Source organism: Heterodontus francisci, chromosome 25, assembly GCF_036365525.1.
Source record: "Heterodontus francisci isolate sHetFra1 chromosome 25, sHetFra1.hap1, whole genome shotgun sequence".
NCBI classification, from domain to species: Eukaryota; Metazoa; Chordata; class Chondrichthyes; order Heterodontiformes; family Heterodontidae; genus Heterodontus; species Heterodontus francisci.
In genome coordinates, this window is record NC_090395.1 from 22,643,705 (window position 1) to 22,663,879 (window position 20,175).

The following is a 20,175-nucleotide window of genomic DNA, read 5'->3' on the forward strand; positions in this document are numbered from 1 at the left end:
ACACTAACACCGAAATGCAACGGGTTCCAATCTGCTCCCTATACATCACTGCACACTCCCATTAAATTGTTTTCTCAGCAACCGTTTTCCATCTCTTACCTACCAACTGCCCTAGAAAGCGACCCATAGTTTCACCAGGGAATTTGAAGCTTCCAATCTAAGCAAAATTGGAACAAGGAACTGGAAGGTAAAAGGATAACATATAAGCCGCTAAACAGAAAATGTAGCCAACGCACAGACTGGAAACACTTGTATATCTTTCAGATGCCAATGGACCTGCAAGTATTCTCTCTAGTATCTTCATTGTATTATTTTACACAAGATTACACTGAATATACAGCACAAAAACAGGCCATTCAGTCCAACTTGTCTGTGCTGCTGTTTATACTCACGTGTCCAGTATTCCTGTCATTTCCTATTTCTATACTAGCACTGGTCAATGTGGCATACAAGGTACCTTTATATGAGCATTAAAGGGGACAGGTCTCCTTAGAGCAGGTCTCCAGAAAGCAGTTGAGGCCAAAACATTGCATGTTTTCAAGAAGGAGTTAGAAATAGCTAAAGGGATCAAAGGGTATGGGGCGAAAGCAGGAACAGGTTACTGAGTTGGACAATCAGCCATGATCCTAATGAATGGTGGAGCAGACTCGAAGAGCCAAATGGCCTACTCCTGCTCCTATTTTCTATGAGAAGTTCAATATACCTGAACTGCAGCAAACAAAGTGGCAATGAAGGGGCAACTCAATCTGTACAAACCACTCACTGAGATCAGAGGTGTATCTTTAGTCAGGCAAAAGGAATGGACTGGATTGGAACTGCACTGGAACTAAATCAGGTGTATTATCCCACGTCCCATGTAGGCCAGACTAGGTAAGGACAGTAGGTTTCTTTGCCTGAAGGATATTAGAGAACCAGCTGGGTTTTTCAACAATGTAACAGCATTTTCTATCCTGGTTTCATTTAACAAATGGCCAAATTTATTGAACTCAAATTCACAAATTTCCGTAGTGGGATTTAAACTCTTGGCCTCTAGGTTCTAGTCCAGCGCTGACCACTGTACCCTTTTTAATGCCTCTGGGTTTGGGTGAGGAAGGAGGTACATACTATCTCACCCAAATCATGTCACTCTGACAATGCAGCAGTCCCTCAAGACTGCACTGGCTGTCAGCCTAGATTACATGAAGTCCACAGTATGGTTTGAGCTTATATACTCAGAGTGCTACAAACTAAGTCAAGCTGCCAAAACAGTCCATAACATGCCCTTCATTCTGGAATATGTCAACCAGGACAAAGGATCTGCGAGATATGAGCACCGTTTCATTGACCTACATCGGCTCCTGGTCCGGAAATGCCTCAAATTTATCATCCTTCTATTCAAATCCCTCATTGTCCTTACCTCTCACTATCCAGTAACCTCCTCCAGCCCTGCAATACTCCAATTCTGGCCTCTTGGACATCCATGATTTCCTTTGACCCACCATTGGTGGCCATGCCTTCTGCTGTCTAGAAACCAAGCTCTGGAATTCCCTCCCTAAACCTCTCGGCCTTGAAGATGCTCCTTAAAACCTACCTCTTTTGGTCAACTTTCCCAACATCTCCTTTGGCTCAGTGTCAATTTTTGATTAGGTTCCTGTGAAGCTCCTTGGGATGTTTTACTACATTACTATATACTATATAAATGCATGCTGTCGATGTCATGGATTCATTGAATGTACAATAGTATCCATCTGTGCTTTATAACAGGGTACAATACCCAACTGTTCAGGTAGATGTAAAAGATCCTACAGCACTACTTGAAAGAGAAACAGGGGAGGTCTCCAGATATCCTGGACAACATTCCTCTCTCAACCAACAAAATATATTGTCTAGCGCCAAGCATGGCAGTTTGTAGGACCTGCGCAAACATTAGCTGCTGCATTTGTCGACTGCACTTCAATAAGGCACTATTTAAATACAAGTTCATGTCTTAAAAGACTCAAAACAGGAAGACACTAAAATTTGACAGTTTACAAGAACTGTGCATCAAGATTACAGCAGCCCACAGCTGATCTGAACTCACAGGCTCAATTTGGGGAAGTATTTTACTCCTGTCGCAACAGATAATTCACACATGCTGAACTCAATTTCCTGCCTAGCTGTTTATCACATTTGCAGCAGGAGAGGAATACTGTCTGAAACAGCGTCAGCATCCCACTTCCACCGGGACCCACAGACATTAGGCCTTTTAATCTGCTGCTGCATTAGGGTAGGTCCCATCTGGCCTCTCGGATGGATGTAAAAGAATCAAAGAGCAGAGGAGCACTTTAAGACAGATAAGGGACGACATTTACTAACACCAGAATAGGTAATGCGCCACAGTTAATAAGATAAATTATATCGCACCTTTCACAACCTCAGGACGTCTCAAAACATCTTACAGCCAATGAAGTACATTTTTTCCTAGTGTATTCACTAGCGTAATATCAGAAAGCAGCAGCTAATTTGCACACAGCAAACGCCCAACACCAGCAACACTCTGATAATCTGTTTTAGTGATGTTAGCTGAGGGATAAATATTGGTCAGGATACTAGGCAGAACTCCCCTGGTGGTTTTTGAATAGTGCCATGGAATCTTTTACATTGAAAGCAGATGAGGCCTCGATTTAACATTTCATCTGAAAGACAGCATCTCTGACATTGCAGTACTCCCTAGATTGTGTGCTCACATCTCTGGAGTAGCACTTGAAGCCACTACCCTCTAAGGGAGAAGTTTAACAACCCCAGAGTGGGTAGAAGTCCCATTTAATAACTTAATGGATAAGGGACCACATTTACCTTCTGTATTCTGAATCCACACAGTGTTTCTCCACACCCTTTGTTTGAAATCATGTCATCCACTACATTCTTCCCTCCAACAAAAGTAGCAAGTCCAACAGATTAATCCTCAGTCTTTCCATAAATCCATCCAAGATCACCCTTGGTAAATACAATTGCTCTTTCCAATGGCTCAGCTGATTATGTCACATGCACGATGGTCCCAGATTTGATTTAACCGAGTTAGCGGATCTCAGCAATTACGACAAGCCAAATTGCTGCAAGTGACCTCATTGCCCTTAGGCTAGGTAATGCAGATAGTGGTGGTGGGGGTGGGAAGCGGAGTGAACAAAACCAGAAATTGACCAGGGTTCTGCTCCTGATTGCTATGCAATGCCTGCTGGAAGTGCACAATAGGGGAACATGAGGAAAGATTAATACGTGACACCCTCCAATGATGTCAGCTGATACACACAGTCCACATAACGAACGGTCGTGGGGTCAAATTGCACAGGGACCCGTATCCCAGTGACAATCTGCAGCCATAGGAGGAAGAGAACAAATTATTCTGTTTAAAATCAACCCCATTCACCCTTGTCTGAATCCCCTTGGCACAGATTCCATTGCTTTTTAATCCCTTTATGGTTTGGCCATAGGATAAATACCCCAATGTGTGATGTGGAAATGCTTTACAGAACATAGTCTGTGCACTGTTGATGTGCCTTTCCAGTTTGTTTGTCTTGGCACACCCTGCCATACATGTGGCACTTCTTCAGTTTTTGATCAGGCGTCACACCCACATTCTTTTATTTGATGCACCTCGTTTAACATACTGCTGGCCAAACACACACATTTTATTTTTAGCATACTTTGTGTATTTTCTTGGAGTTTAAAGATTCATGACATTCAGCCCCACCCTCAAATGCCTTCACAAACTCACCTGGGCGCAATCCACAGCCTTGGACTGTATTAATGGCACAAACAGGAGTTGAACGTTTCATTCAGCCAGTGGAAACAGAAGTTGCTGCAAATATACAGCAGGCCTGCCAGCTGCTGAGACTCTAGTTAATGGTGTTGGCTGGGTCCCATCCCAAACATTAACCCGTCTCTTTCCTGTACAGATGCTGATATACCTGTTGTGCATCTTTCCAGAACTACCTGCATTTTTCCTGCTCTTGTTTGTGTTTATAAGCTGGACAATTCTATTAAATGTGTCTGGAAACCCATCACGGTCAGCTGTAGCCCAGTTGGTAGCACACTCACCTGAGTCGGTGGTTGTGGGTTCAAGTCCCTATTCCAGAAACACAAGAACAAATTCTAGGCTGACACTTCAGTGCAGTGTTGAGATTGTGCTGCGCTGTCGGAGGGTGTTGTCTTTCAGATAGAACGTTAAACGAGGCCTGGTTTGCCCTCTGAGATGGGCATAAAAAGGTCCCATGGCACTATTTTGAAGAGCAGGGGAGTTCTCCCCAGTGCCCTGGTCAATATTTATCCCTCAACTATTTTCACTAAAACGGATTACCTAGCCATTATCACACTGTTGTTTGTAGGAGCTTGCTGTGCATAAATTGGCTTCCACATTTCCTAAATTCCAACAGTAACTATACTTCAAAAAGTACTTAATTGGTTGTCAAGCACTTTGTGATGTCCTGAGGTGCTATATAAATGCAAGTTTCTTCCTTCTTACCAAACCATACAAATCAAAAAGGTTCCAGGCACACCCCTTATTTCTGCCAAGTTAGCCTATCTCAGCCTCTTCATTGGTAGGGATGCTGCCACTGGCCTTAATACCACATACACCAGATACCCTCAATAATGAAAATAAAACAGGGTAAGTATTGGCGAGGACTCCCCTGTTCTTCAGAACAGTGCCATGGGATCTTTTTTGTCTACCAAAGGGGACAGCTGGGGCTTCTGTTTAACATCTCAGCTGAAAACCGGACGACACTTTTGCCAATAGGCTACCGGGCAGTTTCACACCACTGTATTTGATCATGCTTTCCCTTCCCCATTCAATAGCAGGAAGTCACACCCATCCAGTAGTCAGGGTGGAGAAGATCACCCACATAAGGAAGTACAAATTCCCTTTACCAGTACTGTGTGGGACAGAGATGGCATGAGCTAATCTTCAAGTAGTTTATAAGCACACACGTTTTAGAGACAGTGCCAGGTCTGGACACACCCACGATGCCTGTGTACAATTAACTGTAAATAAACAGTCTGAATAGTTGAGCTCACAGTCCCATCTGCATGTGTAGTTAGCACAAAGCTGCATCTATGGCATCATTCTGGCCATAGACTATCCCTGATGTGAGGTAACGTCTCTTTAGTTTAGTTTGAAATAGCAATGTTCAAGTTGGCTTTGTGATCGGAATAGGAGTGATCACGACAGGAAGTGCCACAATGTTCTTTATCCTTGGCCCCCATGGACACACAGAACAGGCAGTGGAACTCTCTCCCAGAATGGGTCTCGAGACCCTGGATACAGATATTGCCATCACTGCCTCCCTCACACATCTCCCTCTTATACAATCTTACAGCACGGAAGATGCCTATACCAGTGCCAGCTGTCTGAAAGTGTTATCCAGTTGGTACCACTTCCCTGCTCTACCCTCATTGCCCTACACATGTTTCCCCTTCAAGTGTTTATCCAATTCCTTTATCAAAGTTACTACAGAATCTGCTTCCACTGCCCTTTTAGCAGTGCATTACAGATCACAACTCCCATGTAAAAAAATTCTCAACTCTCCTCTGATTCTTTTACCTTAAATTTGTGTCTTCTGATTGCTGACCCTCCTGCTACTGGAAAGCATTTCTCCTTATTTACTCAATATCCCTCAATTTTAGATCTCATCTTCATTTTCCTTGCTCTGAGAACAAACCCAGCTTTATTAATGTCTCCCTGTAACTGAAGTTCCATACCCCTGGTATATTTCCAATAAATCTCCTCTGCACCCTCTCCAAGCATTGATGTGCTTTCTAACCTTCTTGCAGAGAGTTATACTGTAGTACTGATGCAGCCATGGGAGCAAGGTCACCCAGAGAAGGGACAAGGTTAGACTTCAGGGGAAACAAAGGGATACATCTGACATTATCCAAAACTCCACTTCCCATGTCCTGACTTGCACCAAGTCACATTAATCAATCACCTCAGTGTTGTTTGACCAACATTAGCTCCTGGTTAAGCAAAACCTTGACTTTAAAATTCTCATCTTTGTTTTCAAATTCCTCCATGACCTATCCCCTCCTTCTCTCTGTAACTTCCTCCAACCCTACAGCCCTCCAAAATTTCCGTGTCCTCATACAGTCAAAGCAATAGAAAGATGTTTCACCTATGCTAACCCTCAAGATAAAGTTCATCATTAAAACAAACACTTTTTAAAATAGTGAAACACTACCATTAAAGCACGACGTACACCCAACGGCCTCAGGTTGACTGCTAATTGGAAGGTCAGCCTCAAATATACCAGTCAAATATCATTTGATGATGTAGGACAGGAGAGTTTCAAAACTATCTCAAGAATATATTTTTTTTCACGGGATGTGGGTGTCGCTGGCCAGGCCAGCATTTATTGCCCATCCCTAATTGCCCTTGAGAGGTGGTGGTGAGCTGCCTCTTGAACTGCTGCAGTCCATGTGGTGTAGGTACATCCACAGTGCTGTTAGGAAGCAAGGTCCAGGTTTTTGATCCAGTGACAGTGAAGGAACGGCGATATAGTTCCAAGTCAGGATGGTGTGTGGCTTGGAGGGGAACTTGCAGTTAGCGGTATTCTCACGTATCTGCTGCCCTTGTCCTTCTAGGAGGTAGAGGTCATGGGTTTGGAAGGTGCTGTCTAAGGAGCATTGGTCAGTTGCTGCAGTGCATTTTGCAGATGGTACACACTGCTGCCACTGTGCGTCGGTGCCGAAGGGACTGAATGTTGAAGGTGGTGGATGGGGTGCCAATCAAGCGAGCTGCTTTGTCCTGGATGTTGTTGAGCTTGAGTGTTGTTGGAGCCACACCCATCCAGGCAAGTGGAAAGTATTCCATCACACTCCTGACCTGTGCCTTGTAGATGGTAGACAGGCTTTGGGGAGTCGGGAGGTGAGTTATTCACCACAAAATTCCCATCCTCTGACCTGCTCTTGTAGCCACAGTACTTCTATGGCTGGTCCAGTTCAGTTTCTAGTCAATGGTAACCCCTAGGATGTTGATGGTGGGTGATTCAGCAATGGTAATGCCATTGAATGTCAAGGGGAGATGGCTGGATTCTCTCTTGTTGGAGATCGTCATGCCTGGCACTTGTGGAGCACAAACATAATTGCTACTTATCAGCCCAAACCTGAATATTGTTCAGGTCTTGCTGCATTTGGGCACCGACTGCCTCAGTATCTGAGGAGTTGCGAATGTACGATGTTCAGTACCAATCAGCGAACATCCCCACTTCTGACCTTATAATGGAGGGAAGGTCATTGATGAAGCAGCTGAAGATGGTTGGCCCTAGGACACGACCCTGAGGAACTCCTGCAGTGATGGCCTGGCACAGAGATGTTTGACCGCCAACAACCACAACCATCTGCCTTTGTGCTAGGTACGACTCCAACCAGTGGCAGATCATCAACTACACAAGACAACTGAAACGGCAAATGGTTTTACTGGTTGATCTTGTTCCAAGTACTTGGAACAAGTGCCATCCAAGTACAAAGGCAGCACACTTACTGAAGCCTTCTTAAACTGCATATGACCACAGCAAGGACTGGATCACATAATCACTGCAGCTTGCTCAATCAGCAAGCAGTAAACGACTATAATGCTGTCTGCACTGTGCCCAGCAAGGAAAGTTATACAACAATCCATCACAGACACAAGAAAAGTTCCTGACAGAAAGCCTGTAATCTGGGGGAGCCTGGTGGAAGCAAACAGCTCAAGATGGTCATGCGCAGTGTGGCAAGTACACAATCGCATCTTCACAAATTCCAGAAATGTTTTTTTAAAACTAGGGTTGATGTCCATCCCAGCAACCAGTGCATGAGCAGCACCAGCAGTTGACAAACTGGTCCACCTTCCCTCTGGGCTGGAGGAAGAGCTGAGCAAAGAGATGGAGCACAAATCAGAAAACTGCTGCAAACTCTCAGGCACTTCAGGTATATGACCCTTATTCAGAACACGTGCCTGAAAGGTTAACTTACATCCTTTTTCCACAGATGCCGCCTGAACGTTTATAGCATTTTCTGTTCTTGTTTCAGATTTCCAGCATCTGCAGTGTTTAAATAATTACATAATATATCTATAACTGAAATATATTGCCTGAAAGGGTGTGGAAGCAGATGCAGTAGTAACTTTCAAAAGGGAATTGGATAAATACTTGATGAAAAAATTGTAGGGCTTTAGGGAAAGAGCAGGGGACTGGACATAACTGAATAGCTTTTTTTCCCCACAAAAGAGCCAGCACAGACATGATAGGCCAAATGGTCCACTTCTGCACTGTATGATGATGATACTGATTAATATAACTGTTTGCATTTATACAGTGCCTTTAACATAGTAAAACAGCCCATGGTGCCTCACAGGGGCATTAGCAAACAAAATTTGACACCGAGCCACATAAGAAACAAAGACTTGCATTTATATAGCACCTTTCACGATCTCAGGATGTCCCAAAGCGCTCAACAGCTAATGAAGTACTTTTGAAATGTATCTACTGTTGTAATGTAAGACACGTGGCAGCCAATTTGCGCACAGCAAGCTGCCAAACAGCAATATGATAATGATCAGTTTTATTTTGTGAAGTTGATTGAGAGTACGGACCAGGACACTGGGAAGAACTCCCCTGCCCATGCTCGATATAGTGTTGTGGGATCTTTTACAAGCGCAGACAGGGGCAGGGTTTAATGTTTCATCTGAAACTTGGCACCTCCAAAAGTGTAGCACTGCCTCAGCACTGCACTGGAGTGGCAGCTAGCTCAAGCCTCTGGAATGGGACTTGAACCCATGACCTTCTGGCTCAGAGATGAGTGTGTTATCCACTGAGCCACAGCTGACACCTCATTTCTCAGAACATTTTCATTGCAGCTAATGCAACTCGACACAGTTGGATGAAACAGTTACAGGTTTGCTGAAAATTATTTTCTGTCAATGATTTTATAGCAAACAGAAAAGGTCACAGTTTAAAGTTCAATAACCTATGGTACAAGTTTGCAGTACACAGGGCAGGGTCCAGTCCCCAGTGAATTATAAATGAGTCGAGCCATTATTCAGATTCCAGTACTTTGCGCACCTGCCACATGCAGGTATCCAGAAAACAAGAGCTAATCACAGGACTGGCTTAGTGGGGACAGAACTGTCAAACAGGATCTGAAGTTGTGCAACTTGCTGCTCTTGGGCATGGCCAGTACAAGGTGCACTGTGAGCAGCGTTCATTCCCACTGAATGAGAAACTGCACAAAGGCCCAACAACATAGAAGTAGTCCATTCAACCCGCCGAGCCTGTTCCGCCATTCAGTTAGATCATGGCTGATCATCTACCTCAAGGCCATTTTTCCACGCTGTCCCCATATCCCTTGATGTCATTAGTATCCAGATAGCTATCGATTTCTGTCTTGAACATGCTCAATGATAGAGCTTCCACAGCCCTCTAGGGTAGAGAATTCGAGATTCACCACCCACTGAGTGAAGAAATTCCTCCTCATCTCAGAATAAGGGGTAGGCCATTTAAGACTATGTCCCCTGGTTCTAGACTCACCAGCCAGAGGAGATGCCCTATCTACATCCAGCCTGTTACGCCCTGCAAGAACTTTGTAAATTTCAATGAGATCACCTTTCATTCTTCGAAACTTTAGAGAATACAGGCCCAGTTTCCTCAATCTCTCCTCATAAGACAACCCTGCCATTCCAGGCGGAATTTAGATGCTACAACACCACTGCCGGAGGCAGGCAGCATTAGCAGATGACATCAAAATAACACTATGCAAGGGCAACTCTTACTGTTTAACAGAGGTGGGGAGAGGGGGAATGCCCAGGAGTTCCAGCACTAAGCCCTGTTTAACATGGGAGGGGCGAGTGCAAAGTGTGGGTGATACCCAGTTCCAACACTGACCCTTGTTTGAACACAGCTTTTCTCAGAGAAATCTATGAAATGGTTAACATATTAATGTCTCACAGGAGTGACTCCTACTGATGGCAGCTTAGGGGCTAGGGTTATGGGGTGGTTACGCTGTATCCTCTCTGCAGTTCCTGCAATCCTGTCTGCTGTCTAACAGTGTGTGTACACACGATGCAGTGTGGCAGATTTTTAAAAACTGCTTTGACAAACATTTATACAGGAGAACCAGCCCTCTAGACTTAGTTTATGAGGGGCCCCTCATCTCATATTTTAAATGGAACCAACCCAAAGAGGAAGAATTGTCAAACATTTCCATTGCTGTGGTTTAGGAATCTGTGAGAGGCGATTATATTCCTCTTGGGTCACTAAAAATAAGCTGGGTTCTGTTCTTTCCCAGATATCATTACCAGCTTTTATGGTTGTGGTTTCCTCAGTGACTTATTCTGGGAAGCTCCTGGGACATTGTGAACTAGAAATTCATCCAATTTTCTCACACAAACTGCTAATGAAAGGAGATCAAAATTTCAAACCTCTATGTGCTTAGAAACAACGGCGCCATCTGCAATCACGCTCCCCTAGACACAGTTTTAATCATAATAAAGGGGCCTAAGATTGCAAACACTCAGCATGGCTTTACTAAAAGAGAACTTCAGGTTTTCAACGGAAATGCAGCAGCAGTACCCAATGGCAGGAGACACAAGCAAAGATACTGGCAGTCTTAATATCTGTGGGCATATGCAGTGGTGCATTTTCCATAGTAAAACTGGAATTGCCAACAGATCACCCCCTTCGCAGACACTGGCTCCGGCTCACTGCTTAAGACATAAATGCATTTTGAGAGTTTACTGCGCTCGCCACACTGCAGGCTACTCCTATGCAAGAGTCCGAGCAGAATTCGAATGTTTAATCAGCGACTCCCAAAAGCAGAAGTTTGGTGCCTCCTTTTAATAGGCTGATTGGCAGTCTCAACTCCAAATTTTGCAATTTTCATCAAACCCCATCAAGAACAAAGCTTTAAATGAGGTAGCGTACCCCTTAACCTTGAGAGTACAGTAAAATGCTTTTATATATTAATGTTGGGAAGGACTACATTAAAGGACATGTTTGGAGAGCAGGAGGTGCAGTTACATCGAAGAACGGACAAAGACCTCCAGCCAGCTCTCAATCTCAGCCACATCCTGTGTGGAGACAGAGTGCAGGTCGATAATTCCCCAAAGGGTGAGTGCTAGCATTGAATTGCAATTATCCCCTGTCTGGTTCCGCCCATCTCTTAGCAGTACCACACTGGAGGCTTGACGATACCATTAGCAGCCCACATACCTGCCCAATCCCTCAGCCGAAGATTCAAAAGCCAGCAACACCCAAAGTTAAAATCTGAGGGGGTTTACACTCAAGAGCAGGAATAAATCTGTCAATATCTGTGTAATGATACAATCTTACTGTTGCTGCATTCCTACATTACAATAGTGACTACGCTACACAAGTACTTCATTGGCTGTGAAGCGCTTCTGAACATCTTACGGTTGTGAAAAGTGCTACATGAATGCAAGTCATTTTCCTATTGTATGACACCATGTTCTGCTTCCATGCGGAGTCCTTCTCCTAACACCATTCCAAAAAGAAAGGACAGGCAGGCCCTACCACTTACAACCAACAAGCAGCAGTAGAGGTGTTGGAGAAGGCCCAGCCTCGGCTCAATGCTTTCTCGCAAAGGCACAGTTCTGAAATGTAACTCACATGATCATTAGGCACCTCTCACCAGCTCTGTTGCACAGCCCTGCACACAAGTGCCACCGTACAATTCTCAAACAACTTACTGATGCTTCATTTGACGAACTGTCACTATATCACAGACATATGGTATCGACCGTGGTGTGTACCGTGAACCCAGGGGTACGGTATATACCATGGCGCGTATGCCTCGGTATATGTTGTCTAGAAATAGTGGTACTTCAAAAAAATTACAGCACCAGAGGAGCACAGGAACACAATGCTGTGCAAGAAATCGGACACCAACCGGAGCCCCAGACATGGCATCCAGATTTGTTGCATGATATCCCAGACAGCATTCACAATGTCCTTCTGCTTTATCACTGCCACCCTCAACACTCCCAATAGCGCCAGGTAGCTACAGTGAGTTCCTGTGCCCAGTGAATACCTCCACCATCCTCTCTACCCCCAGCTACCCCCACCACCACCAACCCAGTCCCCCATGGGACCCAGCTAAAATTCTGGCAGATTCACAGATCCCAGATGTAACATCTTGTCCCACGACCACATTTTTCTTGACGCTTATAGTCAGGGAGAACAAGTTACAGGCCTGGGAGAGACAGTCCATGAGTCTTTGTAGCTGAGTTTCCGTGTAAGCGATTACACAAAATAACACCCCACTGGAAGTGGCTGGCAAATTCTGCTACCTTGGATCCACAGTGACAATCTGTCCCTTGGTGCAGAGCTCAATACATGCATAGGAAAAACAGCGACCACCTTTAGCTGACTTGTGAAATGCGCAAGGGATAACACCAAGCTGATGGTTTATAAGGCCTGTGTTCTCCGCACCTTGCTGTATGGCTGCGAAACAGGGCGACTTACAGCTACCAAGAAAAGCAGCTCAATAATTTCCATCTTCGCTGTCTGCAGCACATTATGGGTCTATCTAGGCAGGACAAAATCACAAATGTGGAAGTCCTCTCAAAGGCAGAGCTCCCAGGTAAGTTGGCACTAATCAAACAGAGGTGACTTCAGTGAATCGGACATGTCCACAGGATTAAAGACGGTCACATATCCAAGGACCTTCTGTACGGTGAGGTAGCCGGGGCCAGACAACCAGAGGGACGCCCAAAGCTCTGCTTCAAGGATGCTTGCAAACGTGACATGAAGGCCCTAAATGTCGACTATCACACCTGGGAGTCACAAGAGGGCAAAAGAGGGAAACAGCGACAAATCCTGTGGACTGGTGTGCACTACCACAATGACTATTTGCGACAGCAGCTTGGCAACAGGTGCCAATGCTGAAAACTCACAGCGTCACTTGGCAGCTTCACGTGCGGCACTTGTGGCAGGATCTGCCTCCACAGCCATCAAAGGTGCACCAAGAAAAGACACCCCACCTAAATGGATTGTTTGCTGCGTGTCCATCATCTTTCGTACGTGGAAGGATGCCAACCAACTAACCACAGATCCCCCACAACTGGTCTATTACACAGAACTATAACAGTTCACATTACCTAGTTTGATAACTCAGATCTCCTATTTCCCCCAACCTTCTAATATTTACTACCTCAGAATTGTTACAGCACAGGAGGCCATTCGGCCCATCATGCCTACACCAGCTCTCCCAGTGAGCAAATGAATTAGTGCTATTCCCCTGCCTTCTCCCCATAACGCCGTATATTCTTCCTTTTCAGGTAACACTAATTCCCTTTTGAATGCCACGATTGAATCGGCCTCCACCGCACTCTCTGGCAATGTATTCCAGATCCTAACCACTCACTTCATATATAAGTTTTACATGAAGCCTTTGCTTCTTTTTCCAACTGCCTTAAATCTGTGAGATCCTTTCCCAAGTGGGAACAGTTTCTCCCTACTCTGTCCAGACGCCTCATGATTTTGAATGCCTCCATCAAATCTCCTTTCAGCCTTCTCTTCCCCAAGGAAGAGAGTCCTAACTTCTCCAATCTATCTTCATAAGTGAAGTTCCTCATCCCTGGAACCATTCTCGTGAATCTTTTCTGTACTCTCTCCAATGCCTTCACATCTTTCCTTAAACGCAGCGCTCAGAACTGGACGCAATACTCCAGCTGATGCCGAACTAGTCTCTTATACTAGTTCAACATAACCTCCTTATTCTTGTACTTTATGCCCCTATTAATAAAGCCTAGGATGCTGTATACTTTATTGACCACTCTATCAACCTGTCCTGCCACCTTCAATGACTTATGCACAGATACACCCAGGTCCCTCTGTTCCTGCACCCCCTTTAGAATTGTACCCTTTATTTTATATTGTCTCTCCATGTTCTTCTGACCTAAATAAATTACGTCACATTTCTCTGCATTGAACTTCGCCTGACCATTTCACCAGCTCGTCTATGTCTTTTTGAAGTTCTACACTATCCTCCTCTCAGTTAACAATGTTGCCCAATTTCGTATCATCATCCAAGGTCTAGGTCATTAACATATATCAGGAAAAGCAGGGGTCCCAACACTGATCCCTGGGGAACTCCGCTACAAACCTTCCTCCAGCCCGAAGAACATCCATTAACCACTCTCTGCTTCCTGTCACTCAGCCAATTTCGTATCCATGTTGCTACTGTCTCGTTTATTCCAGGAACTATAACTTTGTTCACAATTCTGTTGTGTGCCATTTTAGCAAATGCCTTTTCAAAGTCTATGCAAACCACATCAATGGTATTGCCACCATCAACCCTCTCAGTTACCCCTTCAAAAAACTCCAGCAAGTTAAATACGATTTTTCCTTAACAAATCCTTGCTGGCTTTCCTTAATGAACCCACATTTGTCCATGAGACTATTAATTTTGCCCCAAATTATTGTTTCTACTACTTAGCACTCTGAATGGAGCTTGGGAACCAATACACAATGGGAAAAATTTACTCAAGTCAATATTGTTTAAAATCACTGCATTTCATCCCATCCAACCAATGCTCCACCCTGATGTTTTATGAGGGGACTGAAGCACAACATGGAGCCACATCCATTATGCTGTAAAATAAAAATGTTCCCAGCAAAGTATGTGTTGAAACAGGAATTTTAAGCACAGCCAAGCTCACACATCTAACTTCCACCCAACATTGTAGACCCAGTCTTTACCCCTAAGCAAGAAGCAGGAAACACCTTCCCAATATGCTGGTATGAGTTAGCAGCTGTCCACCATTACTACTGGGGCAGGAGGGGTGATGAAGAGGAGACAGGGCATGGATTATCAATTTTTTTTTTAAAACACTGCAATTTTGGCCACTTGATTGGTTTAAATGCAGCAGCCTGGCATTCATCACTTGAGGCCAAGGTCCACCCTTGACATTCAATGGCATTACCATTGCTGAATCCCCCAGTATCAACATCCTGGGGATCATCATTGGCCAAAAACTGGACTGGACCAGCCACTTAAATACTGTGGCTACAACAGCAAATCAGAGACTGGGAATTCTACAGTGATTAACTCACCTCCTGACTCCCCAAAGCCTGTGCACCAGCTACAAGGCAGAAGTCAGGAGTGTGATGGAATACACTCCATTTGCCTGGATGAGTGCAGCTCCAACAACACCCAAGCAGCTCGACACCATCCAGGACAAAGCAGCCCACTTGACTGGCACCCCATCCACCACCTTCAACATTCACTCCCTCCACCTCCAACGCAAAGTGACAGCAGTGTGTACCGTCTACAAGATGCACTGCAGCAACTCAACAAGGCTCCTTCAACAGCACCTTCCAAACCTGCGACCTCTACCACCTAGAAGGACAAGGGCAGCAGACACATGGGAACACCACCACCTGCAAGTTCCCCTCCAAGTCACACACCATCCTGACTTGGAACTATGTCACTGGGTCAAAATCCTGGAACCACCACCTTCTCAAGGGCAATTATCGACGGATTATAAATGGTGACCTTTCCAGCAATGATAACATCGCAAGAACGCAAAAAAAACCAAACACTGGCTGAATTTCCCCATCGGAGCACAGGGGTCAATGAACCAAAATCAGCTTACTCAGCGCAGAGCGAGACTGAAATTGTGTGGTCTGTCTGGGGACATTGTGCAATTGATTTTGAATCTATGAAGCTTCTGCTGCAGAGATCTGGTTTGTGACCTTCTCCACTAGTATCGTACTAATCACAGCACTAGAATTCAATGGCAGAGCTGGGTCAGCAGCATGAGTACAAATATGAAACATTTCTTTTTTTGGCCTCCTTATCTCGAGAGACAATGGGTAAGCGCCTGGAGGTGGTCAGTGGTTTGTGAAGCAGCGCCTGGAGTGGCTATAAAGGTCAATTCTAGAGTGACAGGCTCTTCCACAGATGCTACAGATAAAATTGGTTGTCGGGGCTGTTACACAGATGGCTCTCTCCTTGCGCTTCTGTCTTTTTTCCTGCCAACTGCTAAGTCTCTTCGACTGCATTTATAAAATGTAATATAACCCCAAGGTGCTTCACAGGGCCTTAAATCAGACAAAATTTGGCACTGGATCACATAAGGAGACATTAGGACAAGTGACCAAAAGCTTGGTCAAAAATGCAGGTATTAAAGCAGAATCTTGAAGGAGGAGAGGGGGCTAAGGAGGTTTAGAGAGGAAAATTAAGAGCTTGGGCCTCAATCAGTACACAGGATTGTTGCCAAAAACATGAATACACTAATATCAACAATGGTCAACTTACACAAGGAGTTGAATCATGAGGAGACAGCTGCTACCATCCTCACCCAACAACTCTGATCAGTACTCTTCCTAACAGTCCTCACTGCACTGCGCCCAGCGAAGACCAGGTGCCCCTGACTCAGGAGTGTAGGGAGGAGTTGCCTGGGATATGACTGACACACACACACCAGTAAGCCTGGTTCTAACAGAGCCCACTGAGTACTTGGAGCCACCCCACCATCCGCAGGGTGGCAGGAGTCAGCAAATTACCTCAGGATGTGCCCAATTATAGCAACTGGACCTTGTGGCCTTAAAGGGACATGCCCCTCAGCTCCACATCAGCAGCTAACTGCACTCTGGCAGTCATTCCCAGTTTTCAGCACCTGATGCCAGTCCTTCCAGCTGCATCACTCCCACCTCAGCAGGGCCTCACCATCACCTGCCCAACCTCCTCACCCTCAAGACCTCCCTACTCCCCCAGGGTACTGGCCTCACCTGTGGCCCCACACCCAACTCTGCACCTCTCAACCCTCACCTTCACACCCCCCTTACCCCACCCCTCATCCCCTCACCTTCCCCCTCCCCTCCCCCCAGCCACCCCCCATCCCCTTCAGTCCTCACATCCCCCCACTCCCCTCCGGCCCTCACATTCCCCACGCACCTTACCGCCCCCCACCCCCCCTCCCTCCGGCCCTCACCTTCCCCCTCCTCTCCCGCCGGCCCTCACTTTCCCCCTCCGGCCTTCACCTTCTCCCCCCCCTCCTCCTCCCCTCCGGCCCTCACCTTCTCCCCCCCTCCTCCTCCCCTCCGGCCCTCACCTTCTCCCCCCCCTCCTCCTCCCCTCCGGCCCTCACCTTCTCCCCCCCCTCCTCCTCCCCTCCGGCCCTCACCTTCTCCCCCCCCCTCCTCATCCCCTCCGGCCCTCACCTTCTCCCCCCCCCCTCCTCCTCCCCTCACCTTCTCCCCCCCTCCTCCTCCCCTCACCTTCTCCCCCCCCTCCTCCTCCCCTCACCTTCTCCCCCCCCTCCCCTCCGGCCCTCACCTTCTCCCCCCCCTCCAGCTCTCACCTTCTCTCCCCCCCCCCCTCCTCCGGCCCTCACCTCCTCCCCCCCCTCCTCCTCCCCTCCGGCCCTCACCTTCTCCCCCCCCCTCCTCCTCCCCTCCGGCCCTCACCTTCTCCCCCCCCCTCCTCCTCCCCTCACCTTCTCCCCCCCCCTCCGGCCTCACCTTCTCCCCACCCCTCCTCCTCCCCCCCTCCTCCTCCCCTCCGGCCCTCACCTTCTCCCCCCCCTCCCTCCTCCCTCCGGCCCTCACCTTCTCCCCCCCCTCCTCCTCCCCTCCGGCCCTCACCTTCTCCCCCCCCTCCTCCTCCCCTCACCTTCTCCCCCCCCTCCTCCTCCCCTCCGGCCCTCACCTTCTCCCCCCCCCTCCTCCTCCCCTCCGGCCCTCACCTTCTCCCCCCCTCCTCCCCTCCGGCCCTCACCATCTCCCCCCCCTCCTCCTCCCCTCACCTTCTCCCCCCCCCTCCTCCTCCCCTCCGGCCCTCACCTTCTCCCCCCCCCTCCTCCTCCCCTCCGGCCCTCACCTTCTCCCCCCCTCCTCCCCTCCGGCCCTCACCTTCTCCCCCCCCTCCTCCTCCCCTCACCTTCTCCCCCCCCCCCTCCTCCTCCCCTCCTCCCCTCACCTTCTCTCCCCCCCCCCCCTCCTCCCCTCCGGCCCTCACCATCTCCCCCCCCCTCCGGCTCTCACCTTCTCTCCCCCACCCCCCCTCCCCTCCTCCGGCTATCACCTTCTCCACCCCCCCCCCCTCCTCCTCCCCTCCTCACCTTCTCCCCCCCCTCCCTCACCTTCTCCCCCCCCCTCCGGCCCTCACCTTCTCCCCCCCCTCCGGCTCTCACCTTCTCTCCCCCGCCCCCCCCCCCCTCCTCCGGCCCTCACCTTCTCCCCCCCCTCCTCCTCCCCTCCGGCCCTCACCTTCTCCCCCCCCACCTCCTCCCCTCCGGCCCTCACCTTCTCCCCCCCCACCTCCTCCCCTCCGGCCCTCACCTTCTCCCCCCCACCTCCTCCCCTCCGGCCCTCACCTTCTCCCCCCCCTCCTCCTCCCCTCCAGCCCTCACCTTCTCCCCCCCCCTCCTCCTCCCCTCACCTTCTCCCCCCCCCTCCTCCTCCCCTCTGGCCCTCACCTTCTCACCCCCCCTCCTCCTCCCCTCCGGCCCTCACCTTCTCCCCCCCCCCTCCTCCTCCCTCACCTTCTCCCCCCCCCTCCTCCTCCCCTCCGGCCCTCACCTTCTCCCCCCCCCTCCTCCCCTCCCTCACCTCCCCTCCGGCCTCACCTTCTCCCCCCCCTCCTCCTCCCCTCCTCCCCTCACCTTCTCCCCCCCCTCCTCCTCCCCTCACCTTCTCCCCTCCGGCCCTCACCTTCTCCCCCCCTCCTCCTCCCCTCCGGCCCTCACCTTCTCCTCCCCCCCCCCCCCCTCCTCCTCCGGCCCTCACCTTCTCCTCCCCCCCCCCCCTCCTCCTCCGGCCCTCACCCCCCCCTCCGGCCCTCACCTTCCCCCCCCCTCCTCCTCCGGCCCTCACCTTCCCCCCCTCCTCCTCCGGCCCTCACCTTTCTCCCCCTCCCCCGAGCCTCACCCCTTTCCCCGGGGACTCAGTCAGGAGCATGTCCGCTCCTTCCCGGTTTCCTGCGGCCGCTGTTGGGAAGCGGCGGTTCCTCCCGGTTCGGAGTATGGCGGTGACTGGGCCCCGGGCAGCTCATGGTCTTTGTGTTCGGGGCTACGGCCCAGAACCAGGCCTCGCCCTCGTGTCCCGACCCTGCTCACTGCCATCCCTTACCTGGCGGTGCGAGGGCCCGGCTCTGCTCCCTCTCCTGTCCCGGTTCCTCCGTCGCTGCTATCGGGCTTCCTGTGGCCCGAACTCGCTTCCGCCAGGAGCAGAGACAGTGGGCCAGGGCGCCCCCCAGCGGCCAGACCATAATACCCAGAGCAGCCAGATAGCCCATCATACCCACAGTCAGACCATAATATCCAGATAGCCCATCATACCCAGTCAGACCATAATACCCAGACAGACCATAATATCCAGACAGACCATAATACCCAGAGCAGCCAGATAGCCCATCATACCCAGTCAGACCATAATATCCAGATAGCCCATCATACCCAGTCAGACCATAATACCCAGACAGACCATAATATCCAGACAGACCATAATACCCAGAGCAGCCAGATAGCCCATCATACCCAGTCAGACCATAATATCCAGATAGCCCATCATACCCAGTCAGACCATAATACCCAGACAGACCATAATATCCAGACAGACCATAATACCCAGAGCAGCCAGATAGCCCATCATACCCAGTCAGACCATAATACCCAGACAGACCATAATACCCAGACAGACCATAATATCCAGACAGACCATAATACCCAGAGCAGCCAGATAGCCCATCATACCCAGTCAGACCATAATATCCAGATAGCCCATCATACCCAGTCAGACCATAATACCCAGACAGACCATAATATCCAGACAGACCATAATACCCAGAGCAGCCAGATAGCCCATCATACCCAGTCAGACCATAATATCCAGATAGCCCATCATACCCAGTCAGACCATAATATCCAGACAGACCATAATACCCAGAGCAGCCAGATAGCCCATAATACCCAGTCAGACCATAATACCCAGACAGACCATAATACCCAGAGCAGCCAGATAGCCCATCATACCCAGTCAGACCATAATACCCAGTCAGACCATAATACCCAGACAGACCATAATACCCAGAGCAGCCAGATAGCCCATCATACCCAGTCAGACCATAATACCAGTCAGACCATAATACCCAGAGCAGCCAGATAGCCCATCATACCCAGTCAGACCATAATATCCAGACAGACCATAATACCCAGAGCAGCCAGAT

The 20,175-nt window shown here is 48.6% G+C and overlaps 1 protein-coding gene across 2 annotated transcripts in view; it reads right to left on the reverse strand.

The window, feature by feature from the left end:
* LOC137383783 (serine/threonine-protein kinase 38) overlaps window positions 1-19,185 on the reverse strand; it is a 96,539-nt gene extending 77,354 nt beyond the window's left edge. For both annotated transcript variants that reach the window (XM_068056977.1, XM_068056975.1), the window contains exon 1: window positions 19,080-19,185. The gene's annotated coding sequence lies outside the window, so the exon portion shown is untranslated. The remainder of the gene's footprint in view (window positions 1-19,079) is intronic.
* Window positions 19,186-20,175: the final 990 nt, after the last annotated feature.